Source organism: Macaca thibetana, chromosome 15 (assembly GCF_024542745.1).
Source record: "Macaca thibetana thibetana isolate TM-01 chromosome 15, ASM2454274v1, whole genome shotgun sequence".
Lineage (NCBI taxonomy): Eukaryota > Metazoa > Chordata > Mammalia > Primates > Cercopithecidae > Macaca > Macaca thibetana.
Window position 1 is genome coordinate 87,745,281 of NC_065592.1, and position 22,873 is coordinate 87,768,153.

A 22,873-nucleotide genomic window follows, 5' to 3' on the forward strand; every position below is an offset into this window, starting at 1 on the left:
ATTTTCTTTGCAGCTATTGTAAAAGAAGTTGAGTTCTTGATTTGATTCTCTGCTAGGTTGCTGTTGGTGTATGCAAGAGCTACTGATTCGTGTACATTAATCATGCATCTGGAAAACGTTGCTGAATTCTTTATCAGTTCTAGAAGCTTTCTGGAGGAATCTTTAGGGTTTTCAAGGTAAACAATCATATTGTCAGCAGTTACAGCTTGACTTTCTCTTTACTGATTTGGATGCCCTTTATTTCTTTCTCTTGTCTGATTGCTTTCAATAGGACTTCCAGTACTATGATGAAGAGGAGTGGTGAGAGTGGGCATCCTTGTCTTGTTCCAGTTCTCAGAGGGAATGTTTTCAACTTTTCCCCATTCAGTATTATGTTGGCTGTGGGTTTGTCATAGATGGCTTTTGTTACATTAAGGAATGTCCCTTTTAATCATAAAGGGATGCTGGATTTTGTCGAATGCTTTTTCTGCATCTATTGAGATGATCATGTGATTTTTGTTTTTAATTCTGTTTATGTGGTGTATCACATTTATTGACTTGCATATGTTAAACCATACCTGTATCCCTGGTATGAAACCCACTCGATCATGGTGAATTATCTTTTTGATATGTTGTTGGACTTGGTTAGCTAGTATTTTGTTAAGGATTTTAGCATTAATATTCCTCAAGGATATTGGTCTGTTTTCTTTCCTGGTTTTGGTATTTGGGTGATGCTGGGTTCATAAAATGAATTAGGGAGGGTTCCTTCTTTCTCTGTCTTGTGCAATAGTGTCAAAAGTATTGGTACCAATTCTTCTTTGCATGTCTGGTAGAATTCTGGTGTTAATCTCTCTGATCCCCGACTTTTTTTGTTGGTAATTTTTAAATTACCATTTCAATCTTGCTGCTGGTTATTGGCCTGTTCAGGGTATCTAATTCTTCCTAATTTAAGCTAGGAGGGTTGTATTTTTCCAGGAATTTATCCTTCTCTTCTAGGTTTTCTGGTTTATGTGTGTAAAGGTGTTCATAGTACTCTTGAATGATCTTTTGTATTTCAGTGGTGTCAGTTGTAATATGTCCTGTTTCATTTCTTAATGAGGTTATTTGGCTTCTCTCTTAATCTTGCTAATGGTTTATCAATTTTATTTATCTTTTCAAAGAACCAGCTTTCTGTGTTTCATTTACCTTTTGTATTTGTTTCAATTTCATTTAGTTCTGCTCTGATCTTGGCTACTTTTTCTTCTGCTGGGTTTGGTTTATTCTTATTTCTCTAGTTGTGTGAGGTGTGACCTTAAAATATCAGTTTGTACACTTTTTGTCTTTTTGATGTAGGCATTTAAGGCTATGAACTTTCCTCTTAGTACTGCCTTTGCTGTATCCCAGAGGTTTTAGTAGGTTGTGTCATTATTTTTGTTCAGTTTGAAGAGTTTTTATTTCCATCTTGATTTCGTTTTTGATCCAATGCTCATTCAGGAGCAGGTTATTTAATTTCCATGTATTTACATGGTTTTGAAGTTTCCTTTTGGAGTTGATTTCCAGTTTTATTTCACTGTGATCTGAGAGAGTGCTTGATATACTTTCAATTTTCTTAAATTTATTGAGGCTCATTTGATAACCCCCATAGTATGGTCTATCTTGGAGAATATTCCACATGCTGTTGAATAGAATGCGTTTTCTGCAGTTGTTGGATGAAATGTTCTGTATGTATCTGTTAAGTCCATTGTTTCAGGATATAGTTTAAATTCATTGTTTTTGTTCACTTTCTGTCTTGACCTTTCTAGCGCTGTCAATGGAGTATTGAAGTCCCCCACTATTATTGCATTGCTGTCTGTCTCATTTCTTAGGTCTATTAATTGTTTTATAAATTTGGGAGCTCCAGTGTTAAGTGCATATATGTTTAGGAATGTGATATTTTCCTGTTGGACAAGGCCTTTTACCATTATATACTGTCCCCTTTGTCTCTTTTAACTGCTGTGGCTTTAAAGTTTTGTCTGATATAAGAATAGCTACCCCTACTTCATTTGGTGTCCATTTGTATGAAATTTCTTTTTCTACCCCCTTTACTTTACGTGGGTCCTTATGTGTTAGGTGAGTCTCCTGAAGGCAGCAGATAGTTGGCTGTTGAGTTCTTATCCATTATGGAGTTCTGTGTCTTTTAAGTGGATCTTTTAGGCCATTTACATTCAATGTTAGCATTGAAATGTGGGGTACCATTGCTTTCATCATGCTCTTTGTTGCCTGTGTACTTTGGGTTTCTTTTGTTTGTTTGTTTGCTTTTTAACTTGTATTTTTGTTTTATAGGTCCTGTGTGAATTTTGCTTTAAGGAGATTCTGCTTTGATGTGTTTCCAGAACTTATTTCAAGATTTAGAGCTTCTTTTAGTGATTCTTGTAGTGATATTTTGGTAATGATGAATTCTCTCAGCATTTGTTTGTCTGAAAAAGACTCTGTCTTTCTTTCAAATATGATGCTTGGTTTCACTGATTACAAAATTCTTGGCTGGATAATAGTTTTGTTTGAGGAGGCTGAAGATAGGGGTCCAATCCTTTCTGGCTTGTAGGGTTTCTGCTGAGAAATCTCTTAATCTGATAGGCTTTCTTTACAGGTTACCTGGTGTTTCTATCTCACAGCTCTTAAGATTTTTTTTTTTTCTTCGTCTTAACTTTGGATAACATGACGACAATGTGCCTAGGCAATGATCTTTTTGCAGTGAATTTCCCAGGTGTTCTTTGTGCTGCTTGTATTTGGCTGCCTAGGTCTCTAGCAAGACTGGGGAAGTTTTCCTTGATTATTCCCCCAAATATGTTTTCCCAGTCTTTAGAATTCTCTTCTTTAGGAACACCAATTATTCTTAGGTTTGGTCATTTAACATAATCCCAGTCTTCTTGGAGGTTTTGTTCATGTTTTCTTATTTTTTTTCTCCGTCTTTGTTGGATTGGGTTAATTTGAAGACCTTATCTTCAAGCTCTGAATTTCTTTCTTCTACTTATTCCATTCTATTGCTGAGACTTTCCAGAGTGTTTTGCATTTCTAAAAGTGTGTCCAAGGTTTCCTGAATTTTTGATTGTATTTTCTTTAAGCTATGTATTTTCTTGACTATTTCTCCCTTTATGTCTTGTATCATGTTTTGGATTTCCTTGCATTGGGCTTCCCCTTTCTCTGGTGCCTCTTTGATTAGCTTAATAACTAACCTCCTGAATAATTTTTCAGGTAAATCAGGGATTTCTTCTTGGTTTGGATCCATTGCTAGTGAACTAGTGTTATTTGTTGCAGGGGTGTTAAAAGAGCCTTGTCATATTACCAGAGTTGGTTTTCTGGTCCTTATTTGGGTAGGCTCTGTCAAAGGGAAGGTCTGGGGCTGAAGGCTGTTGTTCAGATTCTTTTATCTCATGGGGTGTTCCCTTGATGTAGTACTCTCCCCCTTTTCCTATGGATGTGGCCTCCTGTGAGCTGAACTGCAGTGATTGCTGTCTCTCTTCTGGGCCTAGCCACCCAGCAAGTCTACCCAGCTCCAGGCTGGTACTGGGGATTGTCTGCACAGAGTCCTGTGATGTGAACTGTTTATGGGACTCTCAGCCATGGATACCAGCAGCTGTTTCAGTGGAGGTGGTGGGGGGTTGGGGGGCAATGAACTCCATGAGGGTCCTTAGCTTTGGTGGTTTAATGCTGTGTTTTTGTGTTGGTTGGCCTCCTGCTTGGAGGTGGCACTTTCCAGAGAGCGTCAACTGTGGTAGTATGGAGAGGGACCTGCGGTGGGCAGGGCCCAGGAACTCCCAAGATTATATGCCCTTTGTCTTTGCTACCAGGGTGGGTAGGGAAGGACCATCAGGTGGGGGCAGGACTAAGTGTGTCTGAGCTCAGACTCTCCTTGGGTGGATCTTGCTGCAGCTGCTGTGGGGGTTGGGGATGAGATTCCCAGGTCACTGGAGTTGTGTACCTAGGAGGATTCTGGTTGTCTCCGCTGAGCCATGAAGGTTGTCAGGGAAGTGAGGAAAAGCCGGCAGTCACCGGCCTTACCCAGCTCCCATGCAAACCGAAGGGCCTGTCTCACTCCCTCCATGCCCCCAGGTGGAGGGCAACACAGGCTCCAAAACTTGTTCCAGGCTACCTGCCTCCCAGCTGCAAAAGGAAAGGACTTGGTTCTCCTGAGCCTGTGGAGTCGGCACACCAGATTTGCACCCTCCACCAAGTTCTGGCCAGGAGGCTTCTCACCCTGTTCAAATTGTTACAAAGTTCAGCTAGAGATTTCATTCTCCCTGTGGAGTTTTACCGCCTGCTCCTCTGGCCACCCTCCTGATGGATCCCTGTGGTGCCAGGCAGGAATGGGCTGCTCGGGGACCCAGCGAGCTCCCAGGGCCTTTCTGCTGCTTCCTGTACCCCTGGATTTAACTCAACTCTGTGAATTGACTCAGCTCCGGGTAAAGTCGGAAACTTCTCCCTCAAACAGGCCTTCTGCTTCTGCAGTTGGGGGTGTGTGTTCGGGAGAGGAAGGGCCTCCCTTTCCCGCTTCCTCAGCTGGGACACTCACAGTATTTGGGGTGTCTCCTGGGCCCTGCAGGAGCAGTCTGCTTCCTTCAGAGAGTCCGTGGGTCCTCTCAGCATTGCTGGTTTGTTCTTGCAGTTGATCTGGAGCAAAAATTTACAACGTGAGCCTCTGCATGCTGCTCTGTCTGGAGCTGCAATCTAATCCGGTCTCCCATCCACCATGATGATCCTGATCCCTCAAAGCTAGCATTCTTGATGAACACTCTTCAAAAACCTTGAGCGTTAAAGAAAAATCCTAGATTTGTAAAAAATATGTATATATACCATGTATTCTAAAAGCACACACACATTTTATAATTTAAAAGTGCATACTTTTTTCTACAATCTTTTTTTGCTTTTCTAAACTGACACAATTGTATGTATCTATGGAGTACAGTGTGATATTATACATATTTATAATGTGTAATAAATCAGGGTATTATACTTATCACTTCAAACATATATTGGGAACATTCAAAATTCACTATAGGGTGACTATAATGAACAACAATATGGTCACCCTGTAGTGCTATGGAACATTCGAACTTACTCTCTTTAGCTGTACTTTTGTGTTCATTAACCAATCTTTGGCTATCTCTCCTTCCCCCTACTCTTCCCTCAGCCCAATCTCTCAGCTGGCTCCATCCCTCTGGGGGACAGGGGACAGGGATAGGAAAAGAGAAAAATGACAGAAAATCCTGACCCTCGACATCACTGTTATTTCTTGGTTACGTGTAAAAGGGAAGCTTGTTACTAAGCATCTTCTACTATGTTCCTACTTATTGCTACAGCAACATGTGAAATTGGGACCAAGGGATAGAATTATTACACCATCTTATATCAGACATGAGCATCCATGAATTTTGGTCTCTGTAGGAGGATACCTGGGACCCAGTCCACCAAAATACTGAGCGATACCTGTATACAAATGTTGGTTACATTACTTTCTGGATTTTCCTATACATTTAAAATAACACATAATAAAAGTATCAATAGTAAAAGAGGTCAGTAGCCCTAAAAAGCAGATTCTTTCATATAATGTTTATAATATTTTCCAGTGGTTAAGATAATATTTGAATATATTTTTAATGATGAAAAGGTAAAAGTTTGTTTAAAAAACAATTTCCAAACAACTTTTCCCTCCATATCCTCTAGCATGAAATGATGAACTTAGTTAATAGTCTAAAGTCATAATTTCTTCCAACAGAAACATTTGATTGTAGTGTGCCTAATTTTTTTTTTTTTTACCTTGCTTAGTTAGAATTAGATACTGGAGCAAAATGACTGCAAAATGTCAACTTAATATTCACAGGTTTTATTCCAGAAAGGAGAAGGCTATAAGGCAACACATCTTTATTGTGCTATAAACTCCTCCTTTGGGGGCAGGGGAGAGCTTGATGACCCTGTGAATGTGTGAGACTAATTAAGCCTTCCTAAAAAGACTCCAGGGAAGAGTTTGCTCAGAGCCCTCAAGTCATGGAAAGAGTCCAGAAAGTTAGGGGGAAAGCAGAGAAAATAACTAAAGGTGGAAACGTGTGGCTAATTGAAACTAGACATCTGTTTGTGGAAATGCCTTTTGTAGATAATCTGAACCAAAATATTTTTCAGGGGGTTCCTAGTGTCAACACAACTTGCACTAACCGTAAGCCTATCAGCTAACAGTATGATAGGTGATATTTGGTGGAAAGATGGTTGCCATCCTGTGCTTCTCAAACTTTAGAGTGCATCAGAATCACCTAGAGGGAGAGGTGTTACATAGTAGATTCCACTGCCAGTGTTCCTGATGCAGTAGATGTGGAGTGGGGACCAGGAATTTGCGTTTCTAATAAGTTCCCAGGAAACCACTCATTGGGATGCTGTAGCAGATATGCATTCCCGCTCTTGCTGATTCAGGTGCTGCAGTTAACAAGCACATTCCTGGTAAGCTCTCCAGAAAATTGCCCTTGGCTGACAAGATTGCCTTGGAAGAAATGCCTGGGAGGTTACCAACCTCTCCAGTACCTCTTGCTGTCAGAGATTGGCTGATAGTGTTACTGGAAAGTGATCCTGATCCAGATCCCAAGAGAACATTCTTGGACCTCAGGCAAGAAAGAATTTGGAGCAAGTCCATAAAGTGAAGCAGGTTTATTAGAGAGGTAAAGAAACAAAAGCATGGCTACTCCGTAGGCAGGGCAGAACAGCACAGAGGGCTGATGGTTGGCTATTTTTATGGTTATTTCCCGATTATATGCTAAACAAGGAGTGGATTGTTCATGAGAAATAGGGTGATTATTCATGAGAGAAGAGTGGGGATTTTCTGGAACTGAGGGTTCCTTCTTCTTTTTAGCTCATATAGAGAAACTTCCTGATATTGCCATGGCATTTGTAAACTCATGGCGCTGATGGGAGTGTCTTTTAGCATGCTAATGCATTATAATTAACTTGTAATGAGCAGTGAGAAGGACCAGAGGTCACTTTCATTGCCATCTTGGTTTTGACTGGCTTCTTCCCCGCATCCTTTTTTATCAGCGGCATCTTTTGTTACCCATATCTTGTGCTGACCTCCTATCTCATCCCTTGACTAAGAGTGCCTAACCTCCTGGGAATGCAGCCCAGTAGGTCTCAGCCTTATTTTACCCAGCCCCTATTCAAGGTAGAGTCGCTCTGGTTTGAATGCCTATGGCAATAAGAGCATACCAAAGCCTGGCTCAGGACCTACAGAAAGGATGGCTCAGTGGTATTACAGACCAGAGGAGTCCCCACTCCCTGACTCTAGCCCCTTTCCTCCCACCTCTGAGTGAGGTCAAGCCTGTTTTTTCCTCTCTATTCTGTTTTCCTCACTCTTCTGTGAGTATTTAGTGAAGAATATATCAATAAACCTCTGGTGCCTAATCTGTGTCTGGTTTTGCTTCTAGGGAACCTTGACTTAAGACAATAGTTCAATGCAAACTTTGATTTTTAGGGATTGTGTTAAAATTGGCAAACATCTGCTTTGGAGACTTGAAGGTTCATATAAAAGCTGTCCCCTAAGAACTGGACTCTGGTTCATTGTCGCTCTCTTAAGGAAATTAAAATACACCCCAAAATATATTTATTTGATATATATTTTAAAATGGCTGCCACTTGGCCAGCAGGCAGAAGTGGCCTTGCAAACCTGTCTTAAGTGGGGGAAAATTTGCATCTGTAGAGAATCTGCATTAATGCAGCATGCTCCCTCCTTCTATTCCTTTCCCCAGATCCAAGAGAGGTTGAGAGTCTGACAACTTTAAAAGAAACATTTACCATCTGTTCTCTCTGAGGGAGGCTTTATCTACATAACAAGGCCATCTTGGCTAACCAAGCCTCTTCTCCCCTCTCCCGTAACCTGTTCTACCAGAATCTTATCCCCTATTCTTTTTGTAATCTCAAGATGGTATATAAGTTTCTGTATCTCACGAGTAAACATTAAATAAATTTGTATGCCTTTTCTATTAATCTGCCTCATGTCAGTCATTTTTAGTGAATCTTTAGGGGACCAAGAGCCTATGGCCCTTAAATCTCTGTCATTACACATTTAATACTTGAAGCCCAGGCATGGTGGCTCACAGCTGTAATCCCAGCACTTTGGGAGGCCAAGGCAGGCGGATTATCTGAGGTCAGGAGTTCAAGATCAGCCTGGCCAACATGGTGAAACCCTGTCTCTACTAAAAAATACAAAAATTAGCTGGGCTTGGTGGCATGTACCTGTAGTCCCAGCTACTCAGGAGGTTGAGGCAGGAGAACTGCTTGAACCCAGGAGGTGGAGGTTGCAGTGGGCTGAGATTGCACCACTGTACTCTAGCCTGGGCAACAGAAACTCCCTCTCAGAAAGCAAAACAAAACCAACGAAATAAAAAAACTCAAAAAAAACCCCAAAACATTTAATACTTGAAAAAGAAAATCTGTGAATTTGACATGCAGGACTGTTTTGTTTAAAACACATTTTGAGGAACCAAAGCTGCTTTTTCCAACTTCTAACCCTTTTAGTTCTACATGATTGAAAACAGTAATAAAATATGAAGTCGATCAGGCCAAATTTTGGCCATGGAAAAAAGTTAATAAGGTCAACTTTACAAATCTTGAAAGCAGGGAAGAGATGTATGCTTATAATGGAAATGACAAGGTGGACCGAATTTATGAACAGAGGAAGGGAGGCTCAGTTTGAAATGCATTTTTAGTCAGCTCATATTATGTGAGGAGACCCAAACTCACATTAGCTCTGGGGTGCCATTTTGTTATGGTGTTGATATGCCTTCCCCTAAGGACCACAGGTCTCTAGACATAGGTAGGGCGATGCTAAAAGGACTTTCTTGGCTTCAAGTTGAAAAGGGAATTTAGGGCCTTTGTCTTCCCACTCAAACCCAATGCTGTTTCTCCACAGTTTGAAACTGTCAACAGCTCAACTTTGTGTCTGTAAATGGTGTTGTAGAGGACTACGTGCTTGCAAACGAGACGTTCCTGATAAGTCCTGCTCTTGCAAACGAAGCAGGGTGTTGGGGGCTTGTTTATGTGTAAACATCTTGAAAATCCAGAAGGGGAAAGGTCAGAAAAACAACAATGTGTCTTGTGACTTGGCAACATTCCACAAACGACTATATAAAATAAAGCAGAGCGCCATTGGAGGCGGCCGCCATGTTTGTTTTGTCTTGTGTTGTCTTGTGTGTTCATTCCTTTGTTTAGGAAACACGTGGACCCCAACAGGTGTGGTGAATGAGTGTTGATGTGATGATCGATCAAAGGTTTCTATTTTGGTTTTGCCCTGTAGCCGATCAAGGGCAAGTTGCATCAACCTTGGCAACCTTAGTTTCTCCTTCTGTTAAATGTGGGTGAGTGAGCTAATGTTTATAAAATCTGAAACATTGTTTCTGGGCACATGTGAAAGGCCCATTTTCCTTGCTATCTGAGATAGTTGATATCCCATTTCCTCCTTGCTTGTAAAGTAAGTGCACTATCAGGGACCCTTCCCCGTAGGATTGTTTTGATTGTGGATTCTAGTGCTCTGTATGAAACCACCTTTGCAAAAATTACAACGGTGAGAAAACTATGAGAGTGAAAGAGGTGTGATCTAGCCAACCTTCCTCCTGCCTTTAACCTCCAAACTGCCTTTGGTCATTCCTGAGGGTTGGCCCAAGCTCACTTTGGGAGAAATTTAGTTTACAGTTTAAATGATAAGGTGTAGTTAAATGATTACCAGCCACTATTCGGGAGGTCACAAGATTTTTTTTTTTTTTTTAAATTAAAAACCTTTTTTTATTACACTTTAAATTCCGGGTTACATGTGCAGAAGGTGCAGTTTTGTTACATAGGTATACATGTGCCATGGTGGTTTGCTGCACCCATCAACCTGTCACCTACATTAGGTATCTCTCCTAATGCTATCACTCCCCTAGCCCCCCACCCCCCACAAGCCCCAGTGTATGACGTTCCCCTCCCTGTGTCCCTGTGTTCTCATTGTTCAGCTCCCACTTATAAGTGAGAACATGCGGTGTTCGGTTTTCTGATCTTGACAGTTTGCTGAGAATGATGGTTTCCAGCTTCATCCATGTCCCCACGAAGGACATGAACTCATCCTTTTTTATGGCTGCATAGTATTCCATGGTGTATATATGCCACATTTTCTTAATCCAGTCTGTTGTTGATGGACATATTTTCAGCTTCCTCAATTCACTATTGTAGAACCCAAGATTGGCCTCTTGAGATGTCATTTTTCAGACTTTTGTATTTCTGACCTACCCAGACCAGTGACTTCTTTGTGGTCCCCACCCAGAAGTGGACTCAGTGCATGAAGACCATTTTCCCCATCCCTATGATTACATCTCCAACCAGTCAGCAGCACCCACTTCCTTGCTCTGTGCCCACCAAACTAAAACCCTAGTCTGAATTTTCAGAGATTTGATTTGAGGAATAACTTCATCTCCCACATGGCATGGCCAGCTTCATGTCAATTAAACTTCCTTTTTTGTGATACCATGGTCTCAGTGAATTGGTTTTGTCTGTGCAGTGAGCAGGAAGAACCCACCAGGTGATTACACGTATTTCTTTATCTCTTTGCAAGCCACCTGGTAAAAATCATTTTGTGCAACACTGGGGAAGAATCTGGTCCCACAGGCTATCAGTGGCTCTGCAATTTTCTGATGAGAGGGGAAGAGGGATAAGTGCAAAATATGATAAACTCTGAGTGAACAAAATGATATAGCTGATTTTTTAAAAAAACCAAAGAAAAAACACCCTTTCTCAAGAACTTGTAAATTGAAACAGCAATAGTTTGCATTTGCAGAGGGAATGTAAATCAGTTACTACATTCCACATTCAGCCATTTACTTTCATTCCTAATCTGTACATTTTACCACCAAAATTATTTTAAAGAACTCATTCTTTTGATCTTCTGGGACAACAATACTTTTGTCATGTTTTCCTGGCAAACGATGATACAGCCATAACCGACACTTTGATTACTTTAGCAAATCAAAGGCTAACAGAAGTTAGGGAGTGGTTCCATCATATACTGTAGCTCACGACAGAAAACCATGAAATCAACTCTCTTAAATACCATTTTTGAGGTAAAATCGGTGGGAATACACTTGTGGACTTCACTCATTGCCAGACACGTGTTTCCCTTAGGTACTTAGTCTGAAATACAAAATAAACCAAAAATCCAATCCTCATCTCAGATTTCTAGCAGGAACATGGAGGGATCCCAATAGCAGAACAAGTAGCAAAACCTTCTGAATCTCTATTAATCTGTGTATTCAATTATAAGAAGCTCTAACCTCCAGGGTATAAAATAAATCAGAACAAATTAATTAGCACATTCTACTGCAATTAGATTTAAGTTCAGTGTCCTGGGTAAGGAAATTCAATACAACAGTATGTGTTCAATTAGGCATGTAGAAGAATACTGAAATGAATTAGATGATTTGCTTGGTCTTAATTTAGTGAAAGAGATAGATATACTTAATTATGTCCATAAGAATGTGGGGAATTTCACTTTACTTTTCCATTGAGTCAACTACCAGTTCATTAGTCCATGACCAGATGGACCACTAAGAGTCCCTCCTCTCTGTCCCTCTCTTTGCTACCTTTATGGTTCTGTCCATATTTGTACCCATCTTTTCTCCCCTTGGTTTTTCTGGTCCCCAGGAAATCAGAACAAAATTGGTTCAAATTCCAACTATTTTCTTCTCCAGGAACTACAGGTGTAGTTCCTGAGCTCTGTCCCAAGGTGCTCTGGGGCACAGCAGCAAATTCACAGAGGCACCATTTCAATGGAAGTTTTAAATTTTTGAGGAAAGCAGGACAACTTCTGCTGGACATCATGTGAATGACTGTTTTAATATCAGTGCTATGTTGCTTACAGTGAAGTAATATCTTAGCAAAGCTGGGCATTTGAGAGTTCTATGATAAAAAAAAAAAAAGTCAGCATCCTCAATCAATGTGCAATAGAAATGAGGGTGGCGATGCCCAATCTAATTCCAAGGGTGAGAACTTGCACAGTACCCGATAGGCAGACATATCCCATTAGCTAAGCAATCATGGTAAGTTCACTCTTAAGAGTAAATGTAGGGCCGGGCGCGGTGGCTCAAGCCTGTAATCCCAGCACTTTGGGAGGCCGAGACGGGTGGATCACAAGGTCAGGAGATCGAGACCATCCTGGCTAACCCGGTGAAACCCCCTCTACTAAAAAATACAAAAAAAAAAAAAAAAAAAAGTAAACTATTTTTTCTTTCAATTTATGCATAGCAGTTTTCCAAACAATTCTAAGTTCTTAGGCCTAAAGTACTTATTAAGTGTTTGGACTTAAACAGAACTGCTAGGTGTTTCTTTCGGCCTTGGGTGAAATTAAAATTTCCTTGAGTTGAGAACTCTGACCTGGAGGGAAGGTAATAATTCCTTAGGCTTCACGTGAAGGATGGAAAAACTTTACATGGTTTCCCATTTATAAGAAAAATAATGTCTTCTGACTGTAATATCAACCAGCAATTTGGGCATAACTTTTATGTTTTCATAATCAGATGCTCTTCTGCTTTCCTCAAAGACCCCCTTTGAGGGAAAGAGTATGAATGTCGGGGTGGTAGAGGAAGTGGGGAAAGAAAAGGGGGTCAAAGGAGAGGAAAACCCCTATCCTGTCACACATAGAGGTGACTCTTATGTGAATGAAGTTCAAAGAAATAGTCAGGGGAGCAAAAGTATGAAAATAAATGGTCAGGCCGGGCGCGGTGGCTCAAGCCTGTAATCCCAGCACTTTGGGAGGCTGAGACGGGCGGATCACGAGGTCAGGAGATCGAGACCATCCAGGCTAACACGGTGAAATCCCATCTCTACTAACAAAATACAAAAAACTAGCCAGGCGAGGTGGCAGGCGCCTGTAGTCCCAGCTACTCGGGAGGCTGAGGCAGGAGAATGGCGTAAACCCGGGAGGCGGAGCTTGCAGTGAGCTGAGATCCGGCCACTGCACTCCAGCCTGGACGACAGAGCGAGACTCCATCTCAAAAAAAAAAAAAAAAAATAAAATAAAATAAAATAAAATAAATAAATAAATGGTCAAATCTGTTCTTTCCCCTCTCCCTTTTGTAGGTGAACTGGCTGGAGTTTAGAGCACAGGTGCCCAGCTATAGTACTTGGGGGTTGAAAGTGCTCTCAGGAATGTTCTAATATTAATTATTAAAATTGGCTCATTTTAGAGAGGAGGGAGCAGACATACACAAGGAAAGCGATCTATGGAAGGTCGCAACAACAGGGTTTGGTCTGAGCCTAGAGCCCCCACCTTCCTATCTGCTTCTCAAGCATATCTTTATGTGCCATTGGGGGCGTGGCCGCTGGTGAGGGCAGTAGGCTTTTGCTCTGCCTGCCTGGTATGGCATCATAGGTAGCTGAACTCTCATATCAGGCACCCAGGGGGAAAATATCCACACTGCCCAAATCTTACTACCAGATTAGGTGTATATTCATCCCTGAGAAAGGTTTCTCTCCTTGGTTTCCTCCTCTTCTATCCAGTTTGCTGCATCTGGTTCCGTGCTCTCGCTTACCATCCTGCACACCTCTCAAGAGGTACTAATTATTGATATGGCCAGATGTTATTCTAGAAGGTCATAATCTGAGAGTAAGGGCATTGTTATCAACTGCAGGTTATGTATTAGCCTCTGTTGTTTTCCAGGGCTTTAAGAGGAAGAAGCCTATCAAAATTTTAGAAAACCAGAAAGTATTCAAAAATCAGAGGTGATGGTTTTTTCCTTGAATCATATGTGTATATATAAATAAAATATTATTTGATTAGTTCACTGTCAATCAGATATTCTGTTACTGGTAGCCAAAATGCTACTCTTTCCATTCCATACTTGAAAGTATCTGTTAGAATAACTTGTAGCAGTAAGTACCACAATCTCTCTGATCTTGGTTATCTCATCTTTAAAAAGGGAGATGAAAACTCATATATGTATATATATGTTCATGGAGCTTTTTCTCCCATAAAAGGAGACAATGACTATATGAGATTCACTATTTGAAATTGTCCTCTTTGCACACCAAATTCTTCTTCTAATTATATACTATGAGCATTCTGCTTCATCTGCTTCAGCCACATGAAACAGAAAGGCTAGTAGGAATTGTGCCAACATCAATTCTACAAACCTGCTGGAAATGTGAATTCTCAGGGACATCTGGAAAGTACTTTACTGGAATGTAAAGAAGCGTATCTATTCCAGAGATTTGATACATCCATAACTTCTAAAATAGATACTACAAGCTGGTGAGAAATTTTTTTAGAATAAAAGAAAGGAGTAACAAAACACAGAAGATAGAGACAATTTTAATAGAAGAGATGAGGAAGACCAAATGCAGGAGGATCTTGTAGAAAGATGTGCAGTTATTTAATAAAATAAGACATCTTAGAGCTATTGTTTGCTAGCTATGGGAATATACAGCATCTTGTACTGGAAGGACAGGGCTTAGAACTACACAGTTCTGGGTGTTTGTGCCCAGGTTCTACTGGTTCATAAACACACATGCAAGAGGAACCCCAGAGTCTTATAAGGTTAGGGCAAGTCATGGGTGACATGGCGCACTGCTATAAACTTTTGCTATTTTTAACTATGAACACAAATTCATAGAGTTAACTTTTATTACTAGTGTGGATGGGTGGCAAATCTCATCTGTGCATCATTGAAGACAGAGCCCATCTATCATGTCAACAGCTTCATTTGTTTCTTTAAAGAGACTTTGAGAAGAAGAGGATCTTGTTTACCTTAGTTGGTCTTCACTGAGTATATGTAGCTTACTCATGACTCTAATTGGATCACCTCATGGTGGCTATATTTCCAAATGATTCTGTACTCACTTTTGACTTCCATAATTGCCTTTCTGGATGAAATTAGACTATGGGACAAGTGGTGAATGTTTCTCCAGGAACTTTTAAGTTTTCACAATTTTAGTCCATTTATTCTGTCAACTTCAGTCTAAGTGATCTAGACCTATAGCCATCCTGTACCCATGTTAAGAATCGCAGAGAAGTGGACCCAAGCATCCATCTGAACAAATCCTTAAATTAGTTAATTCCAGACTTCTTGTTATTTAAAAAATATAAAATATTATTTGATTAGTTCACTGTCAATCAGATATTCTGTTACTTGTAGCCAAAACGCTACTCTTTCAATTCCATACTTGAAAGTATCTGTTAGAATAACTTGTAGCAGTAAATATCACAATTTCTCTGATCTTGGTTATCTCATCTTTGATAAAGGGAGAAAAAAACACCTACTCTGGAAAGTTGGTGAGATAATATATGTGAAACAAACCTAATATGCTGCCTACAACATAGTAGATGCTCAATAATATTTCCCTTTTCCTGGCTTGGTTCTGCTAGAGGTAATACTTGTTCAAATTGTTTAACTATCTATGCATCAATTTGTAACTGTCTTGAATGAGGATGATATATCTTCCATCTTTTTTTAAACTTTCCACATAGAATCTGTTATGCTAATGGACTATGTTTTAAAAACAGTTTTATTACTTTTCCCTAAGCTTGTAGACTTAGGACGTAGATTAGTAACTAAGTGCTCCATTAATTCTTCCAGGCCCTTAGAACACAATAAAATATTTATTGTAGAGCAATATAGAACTAAATACAAGGGCTGTGAAAACATTTTTATAGAATGATATGGGACCACGGGATCATATTATTTTAGAACATTTAGGGCTAGAAGGGCACTTAGAATCACTTAACCTACCTTTCCATATATAGATGAGAAAACAAATATGGGGTGGGAGAAAGTAACTTTATGCAAAGTCAAATAGTTAATAGGACCAGATTATTCTGCAAAGGAAGATTTTTTTCTGGGTGAAAAACAACATTCAGGCAATAAAATCTTATAAAACTCTAAAAGAGGCTATGGGCTATTTGCTCCTAGAATTTGTATTTTAAAATAATTTATTCTATTTGAATAATGATTAAAGAAAACACAAGATGGTGTTTTGCCATTTTAATTCAATTAATGAATTTAGATACAATTCAACGGGGCAAATACATAAAAAGATCACAGGCATATTTTTGTAAAAAATTTAGCCTTCTGCTTTTCTGTTTAAAAATGTTTTCATTCTGGGAAGATTTTCTTTACAGAAACACAGAGCAAATTTTGCACCAGGAGCAAAATTTTTAATGCTATGTGATGAAATCGACATTGTTAATAAAACAGAATTGCATAAAACAGGATTTAGTTTAAGGCAAATATTTTCTTGATGGGAAAGCCAAGTCAGACTCAGAGTAGACTGGAATGTGGATCTTTCCGCTAACTCTGTCTGAACGCTGTAGTGCTACCATACACCATGCCATATTTAGAATATAAACTCTGAAGTTGCTGGTGATGTTCCACATCAGCAACTCTGTATGTTGCTTTTACCTTTGCCTGGGATTGTGCAAGTGAATGTGAAATAAGGATTTCAAGAAAGTTCAGGTGCACATGTCAAGCACGGGCAGGCACATAACAGCCACATTGTTCTTGGAAAGTCCCTGGATTTATAGTAAACTGCGAGCATGTGTACAATGCTCATGCTTTGAATGCGGGTTCTCCAGTCAAGTCAGCCTTTCACAAATAGACCTTCAGTGTGGTCTGGATTACAAGGGCTTTCCCTATATAACATACACACCTCTCTCTCCAAAAATGAAATTTATTTGAAAATATTGTCCTTTCCAATAAGCTCATTACTATCTCCAGAGGACCATGGAATAGCCTCCAAGCCTCACACATGGAATGCCCCCCGCAGCTTGTTCAAGTTTCATGAGCTCATCTGTTGTCTTTTGCTAACAACTCCTCACACCTCTTCCCCTGCATCCTCTACATATACACAGGTCTTACAGTATTTAAAGAATTTTTAGAGAAGGGAGGTGACCTCAAGCTGAAGTCAAGCCAAATTCCACAGTTGGCCCACACACGTCGCTTCATGTGTCTAGTGATCGGCTCAGGGAGGTCATGGCCATGTGTTTGCAAAGTATAGTTAGACCCCTTATCAAAGAAGTAGACTCTCATCATAGGCCATAAATTCTTCTTTGTGCATGTTGAATGCTGTTCGCGGAAAAGTGAAGTCCATGGATTTTCAGACTCAGAGGTTTTATGTTTTAGAGAGAAAAGCTCAAAACGATCTTCTCTCTCAAGACATCAAAATAATAGAAAATTAAAGAAAACCACTGTGTCACTGCAATGTTTTTTGTTGGTGGGAACTTTTTTGGAATGACTAGTGTATTGAGTAACTTTTGAATGTGGTGCTTTTATTTCTGGGAACAAAGAAGCAAGAATGGTCAATGTCACCATAACCTCTTAAGCTGTTTATCCCGTCTTGCTAGGGATGAACAAAGCAAGATACTTTACCCAATTAAAAGTGGCCAAGATGGACTTTCTGTCTCTGTCTTATCTGAGTGAAGAATATTCGTTTCAGAATCACATTTACACGCATCACCTCATTTTATTCTCACACCTCCAGGTATTACTGTTTTCCCATCATACAGACGGTGAAACCAAGGCTTGGGGAGGAGTGTGCTTTCTTGCTCATGGTTTCATATTGAAGAGCAAAAGTTAGGATTTTGTTTTGGATAAAGAACCAGGTTTTATTCTAGAAAATAATTTAATCCGTAGGGCTGTTTCTCAGAGCAATTTCAAAGGATTTCCAATAATAATTTGAGCAATCATTTAATTTGATAATAATGATGTTCCCTGAGGGGATTCTCCTAAAGGAGCCATCATTCACTTCAACACTGAAGTCCCGTATATTTGCGGATGAAAGCTCCGTCCCTTTTCTGGGACTAATGTTTAGATTCCCTTGTTCTGTGTCCAATGCTCTTCCCTTCTACCTCAGTGCCTCAGTGATTTCTGTCTTTGTTCTTGTGGAAAGAATGCTGTTAGAGGACCCTTTCTGGTAGAAGCACCCTACAATGAGGTGACAAAGAAGCTCCAAACATATCTTCCCAAAAGAAAGGGAAGAAAAAAATTGACCCCAAAGCTGCATGAGGCAAGCAAAATTCCTAAGCTTTCTCTGCTTAAGTAAGTGACTCTAGTATGGATTGGACAGATTATCTACTGAAAAGGAAAGGGGATGATAGAAGATTATATGACTATAAAGTTCTATAATTATTATAGGGCATGGTCTAGTAATTACTGGCCAAGTTGGAGGGTAAAGGACTTTCAGCCTGTCAGTCAGTGAATGAGGGCAGGTGGTTTACATGGTGAGAAGAACATGAGCTTTGGATTCAGGTTTTGTCTTTGAAGTTCTAGGCCACAGTAAGCTACAGGATGTCAATTAAGTGGATCTCTTCTAAGTTCACATCCTCTTCTGTAAAACTGGAAAAAGGGCATCTATCTTACAGATTATTGGGAATATTAAATAAAACTTTGAATGTAAAGAACTTAGCCAAGTACCCAACATATAGCAACAGTAATACTCTTACTAGCAATAATAAGAACTTGAAAGGCTGTGTGGTATACTGGAAAGATAGGGGAAGTCAAAGACTTGAACTTGTGTGATAATTCAGCTGTTAGCCAAGGGATTTATTGTCATGGACTCTTGTAATAAACTATGGGAATAGAATGGGACTTCTCTGAGATTCCTTTCAGTTCAAAGCCTTCAATTATTTTACCGCTTGAGTTTGCTTGTGATACTGTGCATCGGATAAATGGAAATCCCAGGTACCCACCTTCTCACCAAGTCAGTTCTGGTGCCATCTAATGTGTCTTATTTAGACTCCCTAAAGTCTAATGTGCATTTGATTTAGACTCCATGAAGCCACTGAATTTACCCTGTGTCTTCTTACAAGAAATTAAAAATTCCTTCTACCTCTATTTTGTTTATGGATTTAGCAGCAATGTGTGGGACATGTGGTTTTCAGGGAAGGATGATTGACAGTTGATCACAGTGACAGTGCCCAGGACACAGGCATTTACATAGGTTACTCCTTGTTCCCTTGTCAATTTGTATGACTAGTGGGGAAATTAGAAGCAATAGTAATCTCTCAGTGCTAAATCTAGCAATCCTTATACGGTGCTTATCTTTCTTAGTAAATTAAAAACATTAAATCCTACCACAACCACAGTGGTGGCATCCCCATTATGTGTGTCTTAGTTGGAGTTCACCAGAAACAAAACTGGAGATGAGAATTCGGATGCCTATAATTTGATGAAGTACATTTAAGAAAAATCAACCAGGGAATGGGGAGACAGGAACAAGCCAAGCAGCGGTGCCATCTCAGGTGATGTCTCAGCTTCAGTGTGATTCCTGAGGGGATCTCTGCCAGAGTCTTTCCCCACGCAGAACCAAGGGATTGAGCTTTCACACGTCCACACCAGACAGACAGTCACTGGCTACGTGTCACTCTGGGGAGGTGAGGGTCATAAACCTCCTAGGCCCTTCCAGCTCTTTGAACATGGGAAAAGCAGCTCCAATAATACTGGGTCAGTCCTCTGAAGAGAGTCAAAGGTGCAGGCTGTTTGTAATTAAGAACTGAGGACATCTGGGAAGGGCACCAACAGTGTCCAGTGATCTTTTATATCTCCTTCGAACACATTCCTTTGTCCATTTTCTACATTCCCCTGATTATAACATAATAAAGTTGGAGATTTCAGAATCTTTATCTGTAAATTTGAGCTCTTACTAAAACTTGTAACTCCCTTTATATCAAAATTGGACCCAATATCAACATTTTTCCCCCGGCTAAGGATCGCCTTAGTAAGGGGCAGTGGGGAACTTGCCCTGTGGCTGACTGAATCATCTACTTGACCACTGCTGCTGCAATGGCCAGCACCCCCTGCTCTCCACTGGGCTATGAGCCACTCCTCACTGTGGGGAAGGCTGTGGTAGCAGCTCAGTGTATGGATGCAGACTGGGCCATGCTGTGAGCAGACCTACTGTCTTGTTATGACATCTCCAATTTGCCTCTATATACCACACAAAGTTTGAAGAGTTTATAGAAGGGTTGTGAAAAATAACAGGGTTTTGTAATACATGACTTTAAAATTGCATATTTGTTTTTTTCTATAGTTAAGAAGTTAACCCTTCATAAGAGCTGTCTTCACAAAACCAGTTCCTTAACTTGCTCTTTGGTGCCCAGGTTCTTGTCTGTCTGCAGGGAAATTCGGTAAACTTCGAAGGTACAAATCTCCAGTATCTTTGGAAAACCCTACCTTCTATCCACTGGGGCTTTGTCTCATCTTCACCAGGATCCATTCGCTTATGTCACTGGACTCTTTGTGGGATGCAGTGCTTCCCAGTGGCACATTTCCCAAGTCTGCATTTTCATGTCTGGAATAACATTCACCATAACAGTGAAAATCAATATTGTGGAAAAAGACATGAGCGGGGTGGTCTACCACTGACACACATGCACACACACACACATGCGCGTACACACAGACTTTCCCAACCCAAGTTCTAAGAAAAACTTAGATACTATATGGTCTATATAAAGAAGAGGAAATTCATTTTGTCAAATGCTCCATACTCTTGTTAGGCCACTTCTTTCCACAGTGGCAATAGTAATTTGTGTTTCCATAGAGCTGTGATTCTTTTTGTTTATCCTTAACCCCTACACCCTACCTTTGAAATTGCAATCTAGTGGTAGAGGCCAACTATCTGTTTCACAAAGTTATTTCCTCTTGGCCTCATAGTTATTTCCGTATTTCTAAGCCTCTCTTACAGTTAAGTTATAGCAATGTGGTTGAATTCTGGCCAAAGAAATGTGGGCAAAAGTGATCTATACCATTTTTAGGCTTGGTCCCTAGAACTCTGATAAAATTTTTAATTCTCTCCCTTGTTCCCTGCCAATTGGGTAATATTAGGATGGCCTTGGAAGCCAAGATGAAAGAATTTTCATAATCCTGGGTCCCTGAATGACTACATGGAGTGCCCCCTTCTCCTGCCAGTGGCAACTAAACTCAAATAAGTGAAAAAGTAAATTCTATAATGCTAGGCCACTGAAATTTGTTAGCCTTTCTATTCGTAGCAGCTAGTATTGCCCTAACACATGCCTTTCTTGGAAATAAGTAATGGCCCCATTTTTGGCCATATCTTTCTTAATGGCTTGTTTTATGCATCACAGAAACACCTGGCTACTTATAAAGCCTAAGTAAGTTCTTAGTCAAATCACTATGGCTTCTGGATGTGCGTATAGGGGTGAGGATGCAGCAAGGAGGATAGGCCATACAGCTACATGTTTTCATGACAAATATCTCTGAACACTGGACACAGTGAAATCTGAACTCATTATCTACAAACATGCTTTTCTGGTTTATTTTTAATTTCAATAATTAGCATTACCCTTACAGTTACTCAGACCAGTTTCCTTCTTTCTCTGCATTTTCTAATATAATTAGCCAAAGAGTCCTTTTGATTCTTTATGTTCAACATTCCTCACATCTATCTCTCACTTTCTTCCCATTTTTACTCTCACTATTGTAGATCTGACCCTCATTTTATGTTATCTGTATTATTACCCTGGCCTCATAACTCCTCAGTTTCTTCCAAAGTAATTCTACATCTTACTGCCAGATTAATATTTTCAAAGCTTTATTCTGATTATATCATTCCTCTATTAAAAACCCTTCAACAATTCTCCATTAGCAGACAGAGGTGTTCATATTATTTTTTGAGAAATTCAGGGTATTCAATGACCTGACTCCAAGACAAATTTCCAGCCTTATCACCCCCTACTCTTCTTTATATAACTTGTATTCCATCCAGCCACGCTGGGTTGGTCACTGTTCCTTAAGTATGCATTAGTTCCTGTTTACCTTTTGCTCTCTTTAAATGATTTTCCTCACTATGCAATTTCCTCTATGCCCATTGCTGCCTGTCAAAATGCTGCCTGCCTTCAAGGCTCAGATTAAATACTCCATGAAATCTTTTCTAATCTCCTCAGCAAGAAGGAATGCCAATAACACTCTGCATATCCCTTCCTTTTGGCACTTGTGACATATTACTTTGACATGTAGAGGCAACAAATTCTAGTGTATTTGGTGTCAGCTAACTTAGGATTGAGTCTGGGCTGAGCCTTTTATTACTTCTGGGTGATTTTAGCGCAAATAATTTTGCCTCTCAGCCTCAATTTTCTCTCACATTAAATAAGAATGAGTACTTTTACACAAATTGCACAGTTTTTTGAATATCAGATGGAAACGTATATACATAAATATGTAAACATATAAACATATATACATATATAAAACACATATGTATACATATAAACATATATAAACATATATACATATAAAAGCACATGTATACATGTATGTTTACAATGTTTGTCTAGTATCCTCAACTACATATTAAGTTCTCTGTATCTACAAAGTATATTTTGCTCACTTTTTTTTGTGTGTGTGTGTCATTTTATTTAGGGGATTTGTATATAGCAGGTAATAAGTACTTGTTGAATTACTAAATATTTTAATATAGTAAATTGTCTTGGGAAAAAAGTCAAGAATTATCTTAAGTTTATATCCCCTATAAGCATTTCTCTTTAATGCAGTATTTCTCTTTGTCCATTTATTTAATATTTCTTTTTACACTTCCATTATTAAATTCTAATGGTACAAATTCACACTACTTACACTTATGTAGTATTTCTCTGCGTTTCTAGTCTAGTCCAGTCAAAACTTTTATAAATTGTATCTTGAGTCTTCTGATAAAATTATTTGCTTACTTGTTTCAGAATGGAAAGGTTCTGGAAATCTCCACATATAATTTTGTAGTACTACCAATTTGGGAATTTAGAGCTCATCATATTTTTTTAACCTCAAAGCCAACACACACACACACACACACACACACACACACACACACAAGAAAAAGGTGTTTTGCAAATCAGATTTCTTATGAAGTGATTCTTCTTCCTTTTGCTTTA